General features: G+C 40.7%; 3 long non-coding RNA genes across 9 annotated transcripts; 2 read left to right on the forward strand and 1 right to left on the reverse strand.

The window, feature by feature from the left end:
• The first annotated feature begins 253 nt into the window (after positions 1-253).
• Positions 254-3,777, forward strand: LOC127294844 (uncharacterized). Of its 7 annotated transcripts, XR_007847106.2 has the most exons (6): positions 905-1,100; positions 1,199-1,459; positions 1,919-1,977; positions 2,700-2,996; positions 3,105-3,195; positions 3,423-3,777. It is a non-coding gene; the product is annotated as an uncharacterized lncRNA (long non-coding RNA). The 7 variants fall into 7 exon arrangements; XR_011742886.1 differs by adding an exon at positions 254-895 and having other exon boundaries at positions 1,016-1,100; positions 1,199-2,996; XR_011742887.1 differs by adding an exon at positions 254-772 and having other exon boundaries at positions 1,016-1,100; positions 1,199-2,996.
• On the reverse strand, positions 2,892-4,147 carry LOC139830537 (uncharacterized). The gene is made up of 2 exons (XR_011742889.1): positions 3,839-4,147; positions 2,892-3,739 (listed from the first exon to the last, which is right to left on the reverse strand). It is a non-coding gene; the product is annotated as an uncharacterized lncRNA (long non-coding RNA).
• Positions 4,148-7,204: 3,057 nt separating this feature from the next.
• LOC127294843 (uncharacterized) lies at positions 7,205-7,908 on the forward strand. The gene is made up of 2 exons (XR_007847099.2): positions 7,205-7,473; positions 7,579-7,908. It is a non-coding gene; the product is annotated as an uncharacterized lncRNA (long non-coding RNA).
• The last annotated feature ends 11,932 nt before the right edge of the window (positions 7,909-19,840 follow it).

The following is a 19,840-nucleotide window of genomic DNA, read 5'->3' on the forward strand; positions in this document are numbered from 1 at the left end:
TAGTGATTCAGATACTGTAGATGTGCAAATTATCCTCTCTTTCCTCTAATAATTATGTGACACGTAGTTCTTCTTTTCTACTTTGCTGGTACACATGTTTTTGGTTTCTTTTTTCTTTTAACTTACGGGTAACCGGCAACCGGTTCTAAGGCGTGCACGTCCGGTCATTGCATTGGCCCTCACTGCGATAGCCTGGTAGGTATATATATTTAGTGTTGGGATTTTTCCCATGGGTCAAAGCGGTGGTCTCTAGGCCTGCGTAGAAATATCTAGAGATCACTAGCTGTGTAGCTCACCAGCGGGAGTATCTCGAATTCTCCACCCCATCTTCCCCACTAAATTCCATTCACCATATTCCACCGGTACTGCCTTGGATGCAGACCGTCGCACCACCCAAAGGCCTCAACGAGCTCGCAATCATGGAGGGACTATGCTTCGGCACGGACCAGTCTGCTGCGTGCTTCCGTGCCTTAACTCACCGGGTGGCCGCCGCTTCCGCTGGTGGGTCGCAGCACCGCTGCGGGAGCTGCAAACCAGGGTCTTCACGGGCGGCCGTGGTGAGGGGCTTGGAGCGTGCGGAACTCTGGCTGTACGGGAGTGCCGTCGAGTCGTTGAGGTAACTCACGCGGGCGGCTGAACGTTGTCGAGCCACGGCCTGCTCCAGCGAGACACACCTCTGTGTGGTTGCCATCCGCGGCGGACATCTCGCGGCACACTTCAGGGTACGCCAAGGCAGAACACAAAGGCGCCAAGAGATAGCTGCTACATCATGGTACGGCCAGCATGTTCCTTACCGCTTGCTTTGGACTTGGGTTGCTTCGATCTGGTAAATATTTAAATTACAGCTGCTCTCAAGAAAATCAGTACGCAGATATATTGGTATACTTTTTCTCAGGTATATACATGGATCCAATAATTATAATATATTCTTAGCTTTGGATGTCTGTAGTTGATACTCATGATCAGAATTAACACTTAGTTATTTTTACGGGCTAAATAATCTGAAATCTAACAGTGTAGAGCAAATCCAATGATCAGTGCTGTCTGGGGAAGAAAAGGGGCGTGCATCAGTTCTACAGAATGCTGATAAGTACCAGAAGGTAAGGAAGAGAATGGCATGAAGAAAATTTCGTACATGCCAGTTTGCAAAAGAACTAATACTTAGGTTAACCGAATCTGGCTTCTTTGTTGTCTTAAGCAATTAGAGAAGTTGGAAAGTTCAGCTAGCCAAGGTTTTCGCAGAGGACAAAGGCATCCAACGCAATCCAGTCACTGCATGTATTAATTCCAATCAAGAGTTTCCTTTGTTCAGCATTGTATACACTCATTAGTGTTGTCTCCTTGCTTTTATTCTTTTGTTTTCACAGTGCTTGGGCATAAGAGGAGGAGCTGTCTGGGTGGTGTTGATGTGGTCTTGGCGCTCAGAGAAAGTGAATACGTCATTTTGGAGTATTACATAGTTATGAGTTCACTTTGCTTTACTCTCTTTCTTAGATGTTAAAATCTTCATTTTTGGTCAGTGGGATCTGATCATTCAGTTTTACTCTCACCCAGTGGCCCAGTAAGAAATACTTTTCTTACTATTTTGCGGTGTACTATTCTTTGCACTGAATTATTTCCACCAAATTGTATGTTCTTCAGCATCCATGTCATGTCCTCATTTCTTCAGACTGGACGTAGATTTTAACTGCAGAACTGTGACAGTGCACCTATAAGCCTGCCACCAGATCTACGAAATTTTGCATTTCTTCCTCACAGTACTAATTAACAAAAATAATTGTGGCTTTCATGGGATTCTTAAACAATTTTTGTACAGCAAAGATTTTTTTGTGATTTCTGTTTCGTACTCCTGGTTTTCTATTTCTTCATGGTTACTTATTACTAGGAATCCTAATTAGTCCCTTTCTTTTTTCCTTAGCGGCTCTGAGATAAATTCATGACCACGTATTTCAGATGGGAGGTATTTCTAATAAAGAGGTATGTAGAAGGTCTTGCTTTGATCTTTATATCCTATAACTTATTAATTTAGTTACGGGAGGTAAATCATTATTATTCTACCTCCAGTCGATCTATGTGTCCTTAGGTCTCAGTATAACCACATATAAATTTGTTGTGTGCCTTAGTTTGATAGCTATCCATAAAACTAACGGACCCAATGTGGCAAACCTGTAGGTTTTTTTGAACTGCAGAAACATAAAGTGAGATTTGTGGTTTTGATTCAGCGGTTCATGGGACCCACAGTTTTACCTTTGTTTAGGTACATTGTTTCATTAGTTACAACTAAGAGAATGCCACTTATATGAACAAAGTTGATATTTCGTATTTTTGATCAATCAACAAATTAGTCGTCAGCTGCATCGACTTGCAGACAGCAAGTATCCTATTCTTGAGTTCTACTCCTATATTGGACGGATGCAGCTGAAAATACTTTTAGCCACAATGAGATGAAGATGTTGATGTATAATCGGATGCATTATCTATGAACTTCTCGACCCCATTGATGTTGGAAAATCAAATAGACTTTCCAGGTCTTCTATATAATTCCTTTTAACCAGCTTAGTTCTATTTTCATTTCTACCAACCTCTTTTCACGGATTATTGATCTATATCATCTCACGGCTTTAAGATTTTACATCATTCACACGCATTGCAATATAGCATCTAAAATTGCATATGATCGTGTGCGTTTTGTTTTTCAGAAATACATGTCAGATAATCTTTGAACTGTTGATGCATTGGATGGTTTGCTGGATACGCTGAAAGCAACACACATCAGTTTGAATGACTTGACCTTAATGCTTCTCCAGTACTTCTTTTGATCTTTTTAAAGAACTGGATGGAGCCAACAATGAAAATACTCATGTAGTAGCAGTACCAACAAATACTTCACCAGATCATATTCCATAAATTTCTTTCTTGAAGAATTATAGACTGACCCAAATTAAATGAGGCAGTTAGCCAGTATCTCCAGTGACCTTCCATGAGAGAACTTAAAGGTAGCAACTCTCGCAAAATGAACACTGAATACTCGATTCGCTGAATGAACGCTTCCAAGCGAGCAAGTACTGATCAAATCATTCACATTCTTTTTGTATTTGTTGCAGATACTTGAGTAGGTGTTATAGGCTAGCCTCTTTGGTAGAATTTCTTGAGAAGGCATTGCTGTGTAAACATGAAAGCTTACTTTGTCCACAGGTAACAAAAGTTTCCTGTTCTTTCATGTAATGTGCGCTGGTGTTCAAATGTGTGTGAGTGTTCAGATACAAGTTGATAATCTCTACGCGATATGCATGTAGGTATTTATTAGTATGGCTATCTCTTAGGCACGCCTCTTTTCCCAGTGTATCTTGCATTCAGATGGCTACGGCGGTTCGTTAATTTTCTTTTTCTCATGGCTTACTTCGACCATCACTTCACTGCAGGACCGAAACTACACTCAGAGAATTGGCTTCAGATATCTACTGATATCAGCTGCAGATATTCAGCGCTCAAGCTTCCCGCAGCAATTGATGCAGTTGCGGACACGTCTTATTTAGCTTAGATCATCCGATTGCAACATTATGAATGTTTTTTTGTTACCAGTTTGCTCTACGCTATACTACATAAGATACACTATAGAAGATAGTTCCTTTGGTGTGCTCTCTGTTTAGCTGTAGTCAGCGTGCTGAGGACTATCCTTTTTCTCATCTGTCTTTGTACTAGGCAAACTGAACATAAAATTCAGAACATCATATTTTTCCTTCAGCGCAAGAAAAAGAATCCAGAGATGATTATGCAGCTCGCTAGCACATGTAAATAAAATTTGATTTTAATAACTCAATGAAGAGAAGAAACCTACCAGTTGATAGCAGATCAATTCGATTTGCCTCTCATGGTTCTCTATCCGCTGCAGGTGCCTGGTCCCTGACCAACTTCTCTTCGTCCAGTGCCTCTGCAATGCTGGATATCGACCGGCACTCCGGCAGTAGAGCCCCGGCTCCGTGTATGTTTATAGAATGAAGCTTCCCCTTTCTTCTCCTCAGTCTATACCAGCCCCAAAAAACTAGATCTCGACTGGCCGCAGAGCCTCATCACTATACATGCCGACAAAACAGAACCCCTTCCCTTTTTCCATGCGGTCTATCTTATACTGGTTCCTTTCTTTAGACACTCGCTCACTCAGATACATGGACCATCATTGGAAAATATACAAGCGAGAAAAACAGGAAAATTCTGATAAAAAACATCCCATACTGTCCTGAATAACTAAACCGGCCTAGCATATCACCATTGTTTATTAACCAATTTAATAGATAAAATGGCACACTATCATCATTACAGTAAGGTGGGACTCCGATCTATAATAAGTGTCATGATTTTAGTTCAAATTTAACTAAAAATGACTTGAACCACCACACTTATTATGCATCGGTGGGAGTATTAGAATTGATTTCTTTGGATTTTTCTTTTATGTAGTCCTTACTTGAGAAGCCTACACACCATCGCTTGCTGTGATATTAATATATTCTCTTTATTGAAAAACATTTGGCTGTGATGCAGCACTCCTCCAATCTAGAACCGGTTTATCTGAGCCGCTATATGCGCTTCAACTTAAGTTCACATGGTTTTTGCTCTCACTGATGTTTTCCTGTTGCCCCTCTGCTATTTGTTTCCTCATTGTAGATAGCTCTTAGATTGGCTCGACCTGTGAGGCAAGTTTTCCATGATAAACTTATGTGTCATTACTTTTCTTTGTTCCCTTCTATTTTCTGTTGATTTTCTCTTTCTTTTACCATTTTTCCTCTCTTAATTTTTTTTGCTTCACCTATTTCTTTCTTTGTTTGTTCTATTTTTTATCTATGTGTTTTTTACAACAAATCGACATTTCTATCTAGATTTCAGTGTCACTTCCTAATTTTTGCTACTACTACGGGCGCGGCGTGCCGCCGCGCCTACGCCTCCTAGTAGTTACCTACATGGCATCAATCAAATTTGTGCAGACAGTGCATGTTAATAAGATTTTCTTAAATTTGATCAGTTTCATATCAGGAAGTATGTATCTTTCTGTGAAATTTCTTTTCCTTCAATTCATAACTAAAATTCTGCTCATATTTGAGAGAATTGGAGATGGATGCTATGATGGTGATTGTTGATGTTAGAAGCACAAGCAATTGTTACTGTTGGTGTGACAGCCTGGTGCGCTATTTTGTCCTGGCCCTTCTTTTTCTTCTCTACATATATGTTTTCATTGGTTTTCTTCTTGTGAAACTTCTCTAATATTCCTGCATTTTTTTTGTTGTTGGTAAAAGTGGTAGTTAGGTTTGGTTTTGCAAAACCCTATGTAGATTTGGCAATGAAATTCTCGAGGATCAAGGAAATATGAAAACCATTATTTGCTAAATTTAGTTGCAGATGTAGTTCCTTTATGAAATGGTGGTTGCAAGGTATTAGCCATATACACCATGTTGGATGAGGATGCTCCAGGAATTTGGTCAGGAACTTTTGTGACCCAGCAAGCCATCGATACAATTGATTACATTGTATCATAGTCTGCAGAGGTTATTTTGAGATGAACATGAAACATACAGAGGGAATTATGCTTACTATCCACATGCTTTTCTAAGAACATATACTGTCGCACTCACATTATTTTTGTAGATGTTGCTGAGAATTCATATAAGTGGAGCCAGACCTTATCTATTTAGCTTTGCTTAGCATCCTTCCTAGCTGAATTATTTCAGAGGCCTTTTACCTCAAATAAAGTGTCCAGTTTCAGTACCTAATTACTTGGTACACAAATCTGCTAATGTTTATTTATACTCGGTGTACCTTCCTTCAATTCTTTGCACGATTCTCGTGTCAATTCACTAATAATCACTGGCAATCTCTTCAACAGACAAGAGGCGAGCTCTCTTCTTTTATGTGTGCCAAGTTCATACACTATTTAAACTGTTTTAGGTATTACAACCATCGAAGAAGGCTCAGATATAATAGCGCAAGAAGAAAACCTAACTTATCTTTATATGGGTGGGTCTGAGCTTCTCTGCCTTCTGTACCTGGCCATCTCCATCCTGCACGGCAGCCGATGCCTCAAGGTAATACTGTGACATAGAAATTGTGAATACGTTGACCTGTTGTCGATTCGCTGCATATTTTCCTCTATACATTTTTCTATGCTTTTCCTGATTTATTGATTGCTTTAGGTATTTTTCGAACCATAGGTTACATTTATTGACCTTCTGGTCCATAAGAAACGGAGTATGGATGCTCAAACAATGAATTCAGCATTGATATTAGATTTATACTGGCACACATTAAATTCAGAATTCACTGAGGTTAGCTTTCTTCTATTGTTGCTTAAGCCTGCCAACTCAGTAGGTTATCAGTCTAATTAAGTACTCTTAAGAAGTTAGTATCTTTCTCTTTGTGTTGTGCTTCACATAATGGCTCTGCTTGGACACTATGCCTTGTGCTAAAAATAATAATTATATGGCATATTTATGGATGTCTCATTTAGCTTTTTTAGGGTTCAATTGAAGAATACAAGTCGAGGAAACAACATGTTCCACTGATCCAAGACTTCCGAAGTTGGGCACAATAGTAAAGATGCTTCAAATTAAGAAACGGTGAACTAGATGCTAAATATTATTAGACTGCAATATCTTTGGAAAATATTACTGGTGGTGAATTTTTGACGTTAACTTACTCTAATAGATTTAGATGTTAATTCAAATGATATTCTAGCCTTGATTTTTCGTTGACCATATGCTGATGTGCATACATGTATTTTAATGCCAAATGAAATGGTCATTAATTCGGTACAAGGAACTGTTTTGCTCTGTAAATTCACGGAGCTGTAGTGAAATCTCAGTAGTGCATCAGAGCAAAAGGTTTGCGTAGAAACTTTGCTATTGACCAGATCCATTTTTGTGTACTACGTGTCTATATTTCTTCTTCCCGCGTACAGCCCGAGCTCAAATTCTATGCTTGGGTGTTCCAATAACTAGAAGCAACAACAACAGCGCCAGTGTCCGTCATCCTCTTAGTCACACGCTTGGATGTTCCGACTTCAGCCTTTGTTAAGGCTTTGGATAGCTATAAAAAAGCATTCAAAAAGTGGTCCTGCATTTCCAATAGACTTTATTGTGACCTTTGTAACTTGGATGATGAGTTGAGTTTCTTTTGACATGTGTTGCAGACCTCAGTTAAGTCTTTGGAAAGCTATAACAACATCGTGACCTAATGTATATATATATATATATATACAATTCATCAGTTGCGCAACCACAAGTCACACCATTGTGATATGCCTTAGTCTATGGCTGTTTTTTTTGTGAAACCAGTAAAATGAAACATATAGTATGCACATCCTTATTGGGCCCTATATGCTATAAACAAGATCGTTTGTGGGCCCTATATGTCGTTCGGGAGTTGTCCTGGAGAGGCATTTGGAGAAAAAGAGGAAGCATTACTTCTGTTAGATGAAACATCGAGGTTCATGAGCACTTTTTTTGTATTGAACTTGAATTGACCTTATATTCTTGCCATCTATTTCTTCAACACAAATAACTTCTGGTTATTTTTTCATTTTGTTTGCAGTAGAGCTAGCTCTTGGTGATGTAGGTTCCTTGCGCCATTCTTTTGCTCCGCATGTAGATAGAATCCATCCGAGCTACTTCCCTGGTGGCCAAGCTCGGTTTTACTTTTCAAAGTTCCTGTTGCTTCAGATGGTGCTCCCATGTTTTTCTATCAGCAAATGCTTCGTATTGTGTAACTTAGCTATGCTTGGAGGACCCTGCTAGCAGTTAGACCTTGGCTAGATTTCCATATAATGTACACAAGAATTTCATCGGCTATGTTATATAACAAGTTTAGAAGAATATTAATATATTAGCTTAACCAGTACCTATTTTGACTCCATGTTAAGATGTTTGTTTCTCTGTTTGAAATGTAATGTGTTTATCCTAACTTCATCCTATTTATTTTGCTTTGAACCTAAAAAAATATTATTATGTTTTGCCTAATTTTTATCATCGTTATACAAAATGTAAATATGTGTGAAATCCACGGGATCGTGCGCCAAGGCGCACATCTAAATCTAGTAATAAATAATGTCTACTGATTTACATACCATGATACAAGCTTGGCAAGTTTTTTTTTGCGCGACAAGAAAATAATGAAATAATGTCTACTGCTTTTCACAATTTTTCGCGACAAGAAAATAATTCTTTTTAATTTTTGTATACCAATCACACTGAAGCTCGGGAGCCAAATAAAATTTTCCCAATATATCATATTAACACATCTATATTTTAATATTATCATATTACTAAGACCGTTATATTTTTTTTACAAGATTGTACATATAGGCTTAAAAAAATTCGATATATGAACTTTTGTTAGGAGAATGAATGGTATAATCCTATCATATAAATCCATAGCTACATAACATTTACAATTTCTTTTAATTCATTTTCTTATAAAATGAGAGAAAACATGATTTAACTTATAAGAACTCCATATCAAGGAATTGAACCGAGCTTTCTATAAAATTTACCGATTAATATGCACATATAATCATGCTTTTTACACGGACAAGTACCGGGGGCAACTTTTGAAGGATCAGCAAAAAAATTTGGGAACATTAATGCACGAAGTGAAAAAAAACATCAACTCGACTCACATTGACGTGTTATGTGAAAGAAAACATGTGGAAGACACATGAAAGAGTATGTGGTGATCATGCATCAGTTTCTACGTTTAATGTTATTTATTTATATACATCCAGTTGTACATCGTGCAAACAACTCAGCTAATATACCAACTTTTTTTTTGAAACAGTGATACCAACAAAGAGATTGAATTACAACATATAGCTATGCACAAAGGATAAATATGCATTGAGCTGCTGACCATCTACACCAGAGAGCATACCCCAGTAGAGGTAAAAGCCTCGCAGATTGCAGCTTAGTTTGTCGCTGTCCTAGCTTCAACTTTTTATGTTATAAACATATTATTGAGAAAACATAACCCACTACCATCCAAATTTCTCTAGTGATTTTTTAAAATAATACGCTCTTTCATCATTTTTATAAATAATACGCGATTTTCAAAACTAGGACCCGGTCGGTCAGACGGCTGCCGATAGGCCAGCCAGCTGCCTACCAGGGTGCTGGTTTGATGCATACGATACTACTTCACGTTGCTTTTCATCCATACAGTATGATGGCTGCCATGCCTCACGGCTGGTCGGCCACCAGATTGCCAGTCGTCATTTGGTCGGTCGATCGAGTATTAGATTCGGAAAATTTTAGAATCATATATTATTCCTAAAAAAGTTTTAAAAAGGTATTATTAAAAACACATTTCTCTAAGAGATATTTCATTTCATTTTGTTATTTGTTTACAACATACTAATATATTAATTTACAAAATAGAGATAAAGTTAACCAATACCAATGTGTTTTGTAAAACAATTTCTCAATGAAGGAGACAAATAGACGGAAAATAGGTTTAAATAATTCAAAATTATTTTTTAACGTTTTTACTATAGATGATGCCCTCGCATTTGCGAGGGCCACCACGCTAGTTATATATTAAAAGTACATGATAGGTTAAAAATACTACAAAATCCCCCAAAGAATCAAAACATGTGATCGTTGATTTGATAGGCTAACAAATCATGTATATGTCGCACATGTCGGTTAACTAGAAGCAAAAGAAAATACTAGATCATGATATGCAGGATAAGATAAATTATTGGCCCAAATAGATCATGATATAGAGGACAGGATCTTCACCTAACCCCGCTCTGGCCACTCTCATGCACAAGAAGTTCGCTGTCCCTGCCACCGATTTTCTCCCGCGTGTCACCGGAGTTTGCTCGCTGCTTCCGTTGCGGTGAGATGGCGGATCGGGAGGGGTGGGTTTCTCTCACCCGGGTGGGCGAAATCCATCGAAGAGAAAGCTGTAGTCGGAGAGAAGGGAAGAGATCTGATTACAGGATGAAAATAGGCACGAATGCTAGAAGCGGAACCGCGGCAGGAGCCGGACCAACGAATGGCGGAGGAGATCCAGAGGGAGGATGAAATTCATGTGTTGGATAAGTGATGACACAAGGTTCTGTTTCTATGTGTGTACCTTGCATCATCGGAGGAGCGGGTGCTCATCTCGGAGCTGTTGATTAATCACGTTGCTAGTAGACTAGTAGTAGCAATTTCCTTAGACACAAATAATGCATCGTGCATCATGTGCTAGAAGTAGCAGTATTTGAACACTAGATTGCATGGAGGCACAAGATGGCCATGAGGCAAACGTGCAAGGCTGCAACTTGCATGCGCGGCTTGATATTTTGGCTTGCATTAGTCAAATTTCTACACCTGGAAGGTTGAAGGAGATATGCCCTAGAGGCAATAATAAAGTGGTTATTATTTATATCTTTATGTTTATGATAAATGTTTATATATCATGCTATAATTGTATTAACCGAAACATTAGTACATGTGTGATATGTAGACAAACAAGAAGTCCCTAGTATGCCTCTTAAACTAGCTTGTTGATTAATGGATGATTAGTTTCATAATCATGAACATTGGATGTTATTAATAACAAGGTTATATCATTATATGAATGATGTAATGGACACACCCAATTAAGCGTAGCATAAGATCTCGTCATTAAGTTATTTGCTATAAGCTTTCGATACATAGTTACCTAGTCCTTATGACCATGAGATCATGTAAATCACTTATACCGGAAAGGTACTTTGATTACACCAAACACCACTGCGTAAATGGGTGGCTATAAAGGTGGGATTAAGTATCCGGAAAGTATGAGTTGAAGCATATGGATCAACAGTGGGATTTGTCCATCCCGATGACGGATAGATATACTCTGGGCCCTCTCGGTGGAATGTTGTCTAATGTCTTGCAAGCATATGAATAAGTTCATAAGAGACCACATACCACGGTACGAGTAAAGAGTACTTGTCAGGAGACGAGGTTGAACAAGGTATAAAGTGATACCGAAGATCAAACCTCGGACAAGTAAAATATCGCGTGACAAAGGGAATTGGTATTATATGTGAATGGTTCATTCGATCACTAAAGTCATCGTTGAATATGTGGGAGCCATTATGGATCTCCAGATCCCGCTATTGGTTATTGGTCGGAGTGAGTACTCAACCATGTCCGCATAGTTCACGAACCGTAGGGTGACACACTTAAAGTTGGATGTTGAAATGGTAGAAATTGAATATGGAATGGAGTTCGAATATTTGTTCGGAGCCCCGGATGAGATCCCGGACATCACGAGGAGTTCCGGAATGGTCCGGAGAATAAGATTCATATATAGGATGTCATTTTATGTGAATTAAAATGTCGCGGAAGGTTCTATGGAAGGTTCTAGAAGGTTCTAGAAAAGTCCGGAAGAAACCACCAAGGAAGGCCTCCATGGCCGGCCAACCCTAGTGGGGGAGGAGTCCCAAGTGGACTCCCCCTTAGGGGGCCGGCCACCCCCCCATATGGGAGGTGGAAATCCCACCTTTGGTGGGAGTCCTAGCTTGGCTAGGTTTCCCCCTCTTATGGGAAGTTTTTGGTTCGGGTCTTATTCGAAGACTTGGAGACCAACTCTTGGGAATCCACCTATATAATGAGGGGCCAAGGGAGGGGGCCGGCCACCCCAAGACCACAAGCTGGCCGCCCCCCTTGAAGTGGCCGGCCACCCCCTCCCAAACCCTAGCCGCCCCCCTCTCCTCCATATCTCCCGCGTAGCTTAGCGAAGCTCCGCCGGACTTCTCCACCGCCACCGACACCACGCCGTCGTGCTGTCGGATTCAAGAGAAGCTACTACTTCCGCTGCCCGCTGGAACGGGGAGGTGGACGTCGTCTTCATCAACAACCGAACGTGTGACCGAGTACGGAGGTGCTGCCCGTTCGTGGCGCCGGAACCGATCGTGATCAAGATCTTCTACGCGCTTTTGCAAGCGGCAAGTGAACGTCTACCGCAGCAACAAGAGCCTCCTCTTGTAGGCTTTGGAATCTCTTCAAGGGTGAGACTCGATAATCCCCTCGTTGCTACCGTCTTCTAGATTGCATCTTGGCTTGGATTTCGTGTTCGCGGTAGGAAAAATTTTGTTTTCTATGCAACGTTATCCTACAGTGGTATCAGAGTCGTGTCTATGCATAGATGGTTGCACGAGTAGAACACAATGGTTTGTGGGCGTTGATGCTTTTGTTATCTTTAGTTGAGTACTTTGCATCTTTGTGGCATAGTGGGATGAAGCGGCTCGGGCTAACTTTACATGACCGCGTTCATGAGATTTGCTCCACGCTCGACATGCAACTTGTATTGCATAAGTGGCTTTGCGGGTGTCTGTCTCTCCTACTATAGTAAAGATTCAATTTATTCTTCTATTGACAACACTAGTATCACCGTTGTGGTTCATGTTCGTAGGTAGATTGGATCTTACTCGAAAACCCTAAACCACGTAAAATATGCAAACCAAATTAGAGAACGTCTAACTTGTTTTTGCAAGGTTTGGTGATGTGATATGGCCATAATGTGATAATGACTATGTATGAGATGATCATTATTGTATTGTGGCAACCGGCAGGAGCCTTATGGTTGTCTTTAAATTTCATGTTGAGTAGTATTTCAAAGTAGTTGTAATAGTTGCTACATGGAGGACAATCATGAAGACGGCGCCATTGACCTTGGTGCTTCGCCGACGATGATGGAGATCATGCCCGTTGATGATGGAGATCATGTCCGTGCTTTGGAGATGAAGATCAAAGGCGCAAAGACAAAGGGGCCATATCATATCACATATGAACTGCATGTGATGTTAATCCTTTTATGCATCTTATTTTGCTTAGATCACGACGGTAGCATTATAAGATGATCCCTCTCACTAAAATCTCAAGATAATAAAGTGTTCATCCTTAGTAGCACCGTTGCCAAGACTTGTCGTTTCGAAGCATCTCGTGATGATCGGGTGTGATAGAATCAACAAGTGCATACAACGGGTGCAAGCCAGTTTTGCACATGCGGATACTAAGGTGGCCTTGACGAGCCTAGCATGTACAGACATGGTCTCGGAACACGTGATACCGAAAGGTAGAGCATGAATCATATGATTGATATGATGAACACTTTGAATGTTCGCCATTGAAATCACACCTTGTCTCGTGATGATCGGACTTAGGTGCGGTGGATTTGGTTCGTGTGATCACTAAGGCAATGCGAGGGATATTGTTTTGAGTGGGAGTTCACCTAGTTTTTAATTATATTGAATTAAAATTTGAACTCATTTTTTCATAAACATTAGTCTAAACTATTGCAAATATGTTGTAGATATGGCGTCCCCAATCAATTTTAACCAGTTCCTAGAGAAAGAAAAGCTTAAGAGCAACGGTAGCAACTTCACCGACTGGTTCCGTCATGTGAGGATTTTCTTCAATGGCGGAAATCTGCAATATGTGCTTGATGCACCGCTAGGTGACCCTCCTGCAGAAACTGAAACCGATGATGTAAAAGCTGTTTACGCAACTCGGAAAACTCGGTAATCTCAAGTTCAGTGTGCCATCTTATGCAGTCTGGAAGCCGATCTTCAAAAACGTTTTGAGCACCACGATCCACATGAGTTGATCAATGAGTTGAAGACTATATTTGAGACTCATGCGGCCGTGGAATGCTATGAAGCATCGAAACACTTCTTCAGCTGCATGATGAAAGAAGGCAGCTCCGTTAGTGAGCACATGCTCGCCATGACCGGGCATGCGAAGAAACTCAGTGACTTGGGAATAGTGATTCCTAATAGACTGGGGATTAATCGTGTCCTTCAATCACTGCCACCTAGTTACAAGAACTTTGTGATGAACTACAATATGCAGAACATGAACAAAGAGTTACCTGAACTCTTCTCCATGCTAAAATCTGCTGAGATTGAGATCAAGAAAGAGCACCAAGTGTTGATGGTCAACAAGACCACCAGCTTCAAGAAACAGGGCAAGTCTAAAGGCAAGAACAGGAAGAGTGGCAAGAAAGCTGCCACGCCTCCTGTGAAACCTAAGACTGGCCCTAAGCCTGATGCTGAGTGCTATTATTGCAAGGAGAAGGGACACTGGAAGCGTAATTGCTCCAAGTATTTGGCGGATCTGAAGAGCGGCCTTGTCAAGAAGAAGAAAGAAGGTATATCTGATATACATGTTATAGATGTTTATCTTACTGGTTCTCGTACTAGTACCTGGGTATTTGATACTGGTTCGGTTGCTCATATTTGTAACTCGAAACAGGAACTAAAGAATAAACGAAGACTACTAAAGGATGAAGTGACCATGCGCGTTGGAAATGGATCCAAAGTCGATGTGATCGCTGTCGGCACACTTCCTCTACATCTACCTTCGGGATTAGTTTTAAGCCTCAATAATTGTTATTTTGTACCCGCGTTGAGCATGAACATTATATCTGGATCTTGTTTAATGCAAGACGGTTATTCATTCAAGTCTGAGAATAATGGTTGTTCTATTTTTATGAATAATATCTTTTATGGTCGAGCACCTGAAAAGAATGGCTAATTTCTGTTAGATCTCGATAGTAGTGATACACATATACATAACATTGATGCTAAGCGAATTAAATTGAATGATAATTCTACTTATATGTGGCACTGTCGTCTTGGTCATATTGGAGTGAAACGCATGAAGAAACTCCATATCGATGGATTACTTGAATCACTTGACTTTGAGTCACTTGATAGATGCGAAGCATGTCTAATGGGAAAAATGACTAAGACTCCATTCTCTAGTATTATGGAGCGAGCTACTGACTTATTGGAAATCATACATACCGATGTGTGCGGACCAATGAGTGTAGCATCGCGCGGTGGTTATCGTTATGTTCTAACCTTCACAGATGATCTGAGTAGATATGGGTATATCTATTTCATGAAACATAAATCCGAGACTTTTGAGAAGTTTAAGGAATTCCAAAGTGAAGTAGAAAATCAACGTAACAAGAAGATTAAATTTCTACGATCTGATCACGGAGGTGAATATCTGAGTTATGAGTTTGGCATGCATTTAAAGAAATGCGGAATACTTTCACAATTGACACCGCCGAGAACACCACAACGTAACGGTGTGTCCAAACGTCGTAATCGAACTCTCTTAGATATGGTTCGTTCTATGATGTCTCTTACTGATTTGCCGTTATCATTTTGGAGTTATGCATTAGAGACAGCCGCATTCACTTTAAATAGAGCACCATCAAAATCCGTAGAAACGACACCGTATGAATTATGGTTTAATAAGAAACCTAAGCTGTCGTTCCTGAAAGTTTGGGGTTGCGAAGCCTATGTAAAGAAGTTACAACCGGACAAGCTAGAACCCAAAGCGGAGAAATGCGTCTTCATAGGATACCCTAAGGAAACTATAGGGTACACTTTCTATCACAGATCCGAAGGCAAAATCTTTGTTGCTAAGAACGGAACCTTTCTTGAGAAAGAATTTCTCACTAAAGAAGTGACTGGAAGAAAAGTAGAACTCGATGAGATTGATGAATCTATACTCGTTGATCGAGTAGCGCGATGCGGAAGTTGTACCAAGCCGCTTACACCGACAACGAGAGGAAGCTAATGATAATGATCATGAAACTTCGAACGAGGAAACTGCGAACCTCGCAGATCGATAAGGGAACGTGCCACTCCTGATTGGTATGATCCTTGTCTAAATGTCATGATTGTGGATAACAATGATGAGGACCCTGTGACGTATGAAGAAGCGATGATGAGCCCAGATTCCAACAAATGGCAAGAAGCCATGAAATCCGAAATGGGATCCATGTATGATAACAAAGTATGGACTTTGGTAGACTTACCTGATAGCCGAAAGGCTGTTGAGAATAAATGGATCTTCAAGAGAAAAACAGATGCTGATGGTAATATTACTGTCTATAAAGCTCGACTTGTCGCAAAGGGTTTCCGACAAATTCAAGGAGTTGACTACGATGAGACTTTCTCACCTGTAGCGAAGCTAAAATCTGTGAGGATTTTGTTAGCAATAGCTGCATTTTTCGATTATGAGATTTGGCAGATGGATGTCAAAACGGCGTTCCTTAATGGAGACATTGAGGAAGAGTTGTATATGGTACAACCCAAAGGTTTTGTCGATCCTAAAAATGCTGACAAAGTATGCAAACTTCAGCGTTCAATTTATGGACTGAAGCAAGCATCGAGAAGTTGGAACCGACGCTTTGATAAGGTGATCAAAGACTTCGGGTTTATACAGTGTCATGGAGAGGCCTGTATTTACAAGAAAGTGAGTGGGAGCTCTGTAGCATTCCTGATATTATATGTAGATGACATATTATTGATTGGGAATGATATAGAACTATTAAGCAGTGTAAAGGGTTATTTGAATAATAGTTTTTCAATGAAAGACCTTGGTGAAGCATCATATATATTATGCATCAAGATTTATAGAGATAGATCAAGACGTCTAATAGGGCTATCACAGAGTACATACCTGGACAAGATTCTAAAGAAGTTTAGAATGGACGAAAGTAAGAAAGGATTCTTACCTATGTTACTGTGCAAGGTCTTGAGTAAGACTCAAGGTCCGGCTACGGCAGAAGAAAGAGAAAGGATGAGTCAGATCCCCTATGCCTCGGCAGTAGGCTCTATCATGTATGCCATGCTATGTACAAGACCGGATATAGCACATGCTGTTAGTTTGACTAGCAGATATCAAAGTGATCCAGGAATGGAACACTGGACAGCGGTCAAGAATATCCTGAAGTACTTGAAAAGAACTAAGGATATGTTTCTTTGTTATGGAGGTGACCAAGAGCTCGTTGTAACAAGTTACACCGATGCAAGTTGGAACACTGATCCTGATGACTCTAAGTCACAATCTGGGTACGTGTTTATATTGAATGGTGCTGCGATGGCTGGGCAAGCTCGAAGCAGTGCACGGTGGCGAAATCCTCAACAGAATCGGAGTACATAGCGGCTTCAGAGGCTTCATCAGAAGCGGTATGGATGAAGAGGTTCATTATAGAGCTCGGTGTGGTTCCTAGTGCATTGGACCCACTAGTCATATATTGTGACAACATGGGTGCCATTGCCAATGCACAAGAACCAAGGTCACACAAGAGGCTGAAGCATATCAAGCTGCGTTACCACTCGATTCGCGAGTACATCGAAGATGGAGAAGTAAAGATTTGCAAAGTACACACTGATCTGAATTTAGCAGATCCATTGACTAAAGCTCTCCCTAGGCCAAAGCATGACCAACACCAGAATGCCATGGGTGTTAGGTATATTACAATGTAATCTAGATTATTGACTCTAGTGCAAGCTGGAGATCAAGGAGATATGCCCTAGAGGCAATAATAAAGTGGTTATTATTTATATCTTTATGTTTATGATAAATGTTTATATATCATGCTATAATTGTATTAACCGAAACATTAGTACATGTGTGATATGTAGACAAACAAGAAGTCCCTAGTATGCCTCTTAAACTAGCTTGTTGATTAATGGATGATTAGTTTCATAATCATGAACATTGGATGTTATTAATAACAAGGTTATATCATTATATGAATGATGTAATGGACACACCCAATTAAGCGTAGCATAAGATCTCGTCATTAAGTTATTTGCTATAAGCTTTCGATACATAGTTACCTAGTCCTTATGACCATGAGATCATGTAAATCACTTATACCGGAAAGGTACTTTGATTACACCAAACACCACTGCGTAAATGGGTGGCTATAAAGGTGGGATTAAGTATCCGGAAAGTATGAGTTGAAGCATATGGATCAACAGTGGGATTTGTCCATCCCGATGACGGATAGATATACTCTGGGCCCTCTCGGTGGAATGTCGTCTAATGTCTTGCAAGCATATGAATAAGTTCATAAGAGACCACATACCACGGTACGAGTAAAGAGTACTTGTCAGGAGACGAGGTTGAACAAGGTATAAAGTGATACCGAAGATCAAACCTCGGACAAGTAAAATATCGCGTGACAAAGGGAATTGGTATTATATGTGAATGGTTCATTCGATCACTAAAGTCATCGTTGAATATGTGGGAGCCATTATGGATCTCCGGATCCCGCTATTGGTTATTGGTCGGAGTGAGTACTCAACCATGTCCGCATAGTTCACGAACCGTAGGGTGACACACTTAAAGTTGGATGTTGAAATGGTAGAAATTGAATATGGAATGGAGTTCGAATATTTGTTCGGAGTCCCGGATGAGATCCCGGACATCACGAGGAGTTCCGGAATGGTCAGGAGAATAAGATTCATATATAGGATGTCATTTTATGTGAATTAAAATGTCGCGGAAGGTTCTATGGAAGGTTCTAGAAGGTTCTAGAAAAGTCCGGAAGAAACCACCAAGGAAGGTGGAGTCCACATGGGACTCCACCTCCATGGCCGGCCAACCCTAGTGGGGGAGGAGTCCCAAGTGGACTCCCCCTTAGGGGGCCGGCCACCCCCCCATATGGGAGGTGGAAATCCCACCTTTGGTGGGAGTCCTAGCTTGGCTAGGTTTCCCCCTCTTATGGGAAGTTTTTGGTTCGGGTCTTATTCGAAGACTTGGAGACCAACTCTTGGGAATCCACCTATATAATGAGGGGCCAAGGGAGGGGGCCGGCCACCCCAAGACCACAAGCTGGCCGCCCCCCTTGAAGTGGCCGGCCACCCCCTCCCCAACCCTAGCCGCCCCCCTCTCCTCCATATCTCCCGCGTAGCTTAGCGAAGCTCCGCCGGACTTCTCCACCACCACCGACACCACGCCGTCGTGCTGTCGGATTCAAGAGGAGCTACTACTTCCGCTGCCCGCTGGAACGGGGAGGTGGACGTCGTCTTCATCAACAACCGAACGTGTGACCGAGTACGGAGGTGCTGCCCGTTCGTGGCACCGGAACCGATCGTGATCAAGATCTTCTACGCGCTTTTGCAAGCGGCAAGTGAACGTCTACCGCAGCAACAAGAGCCTCCTCTTGTAGGCTTTGGAATCTCTTCAAGGGTGAGACTCGATAATCCCCTCGTTGCTACCGTCTTCTAGATTGCATCTTGGCTTGGATTTCGTGTTCGCGGTAGGAAAATTTTTGTTTTCTATGCAACGTTATCCTACAAAGGTTTGTAAGTGGTGAGCTGGTATGTGCAACTTACTAATAGTACAAATTGGGATCCTTTGTAGGGAAATACAGATTGGCTCTTGGGTGCCACACACCTCTATACTTGGAGAAATAAAAAAAATTAAAAATGTTTTAAAAAAATTAAACTTTTTTTGGGAATCAAAGAGGATCAGGTATTGTACTTCAAACAAAATATTTTTCTTGGAAATTACTTTCATTGTATCCTGGGTAAAAAGAACAAACTCGAAACGCCCCATGACCAGGTACTATTCACTTTATATTTATCATAATTTTGTCTTTTTTGCCCTAGATGGAATCATTTCCCTTCCAAACATTTAACATTTTTTTATGAGTACAAAGTACAAACTTGATCATCCTTGGTTTCCAGGAAAATTCAAAAAAATTGACTTTTTAAAATTACTATAATTTTTTTAGTCTATGGGGGTGCGTTGCACCCGAGAGCCAAAAATCCCCTTCCTCCTTTGTAGGGAAATAGTTTTCAGCACACTAAGTAGTGAAGAAGAGCACAAGAGAAGCATCAACTTTGAGCTGCACCAAAACTACTCGTGTCCTCCGTTCTGTTGGAGTTTGAGTGTGTGTGTGTGTGTGTCCAAAGGTGATCCATGTGAGTAGCATAGCTCTAAGTAGTAGGAGCTAATAATTGGTATCGGATCCAAGTTGTGTAGTTATGCCGAATGGTTGA

Source organism: Lolium perenne, chromosome 4 (assembly GCF_019359855.2).
Source record: "Lolium perenne isolate Kyuss_39 chromosome 4, Kyuss_2.0, whole genome shotgun sequence".
NCBI lineage: Eukaryota > Viridiplantae > Streptophyta > Magnoliopsida > Poales > Poaceae > Lolium > Lolium perenne.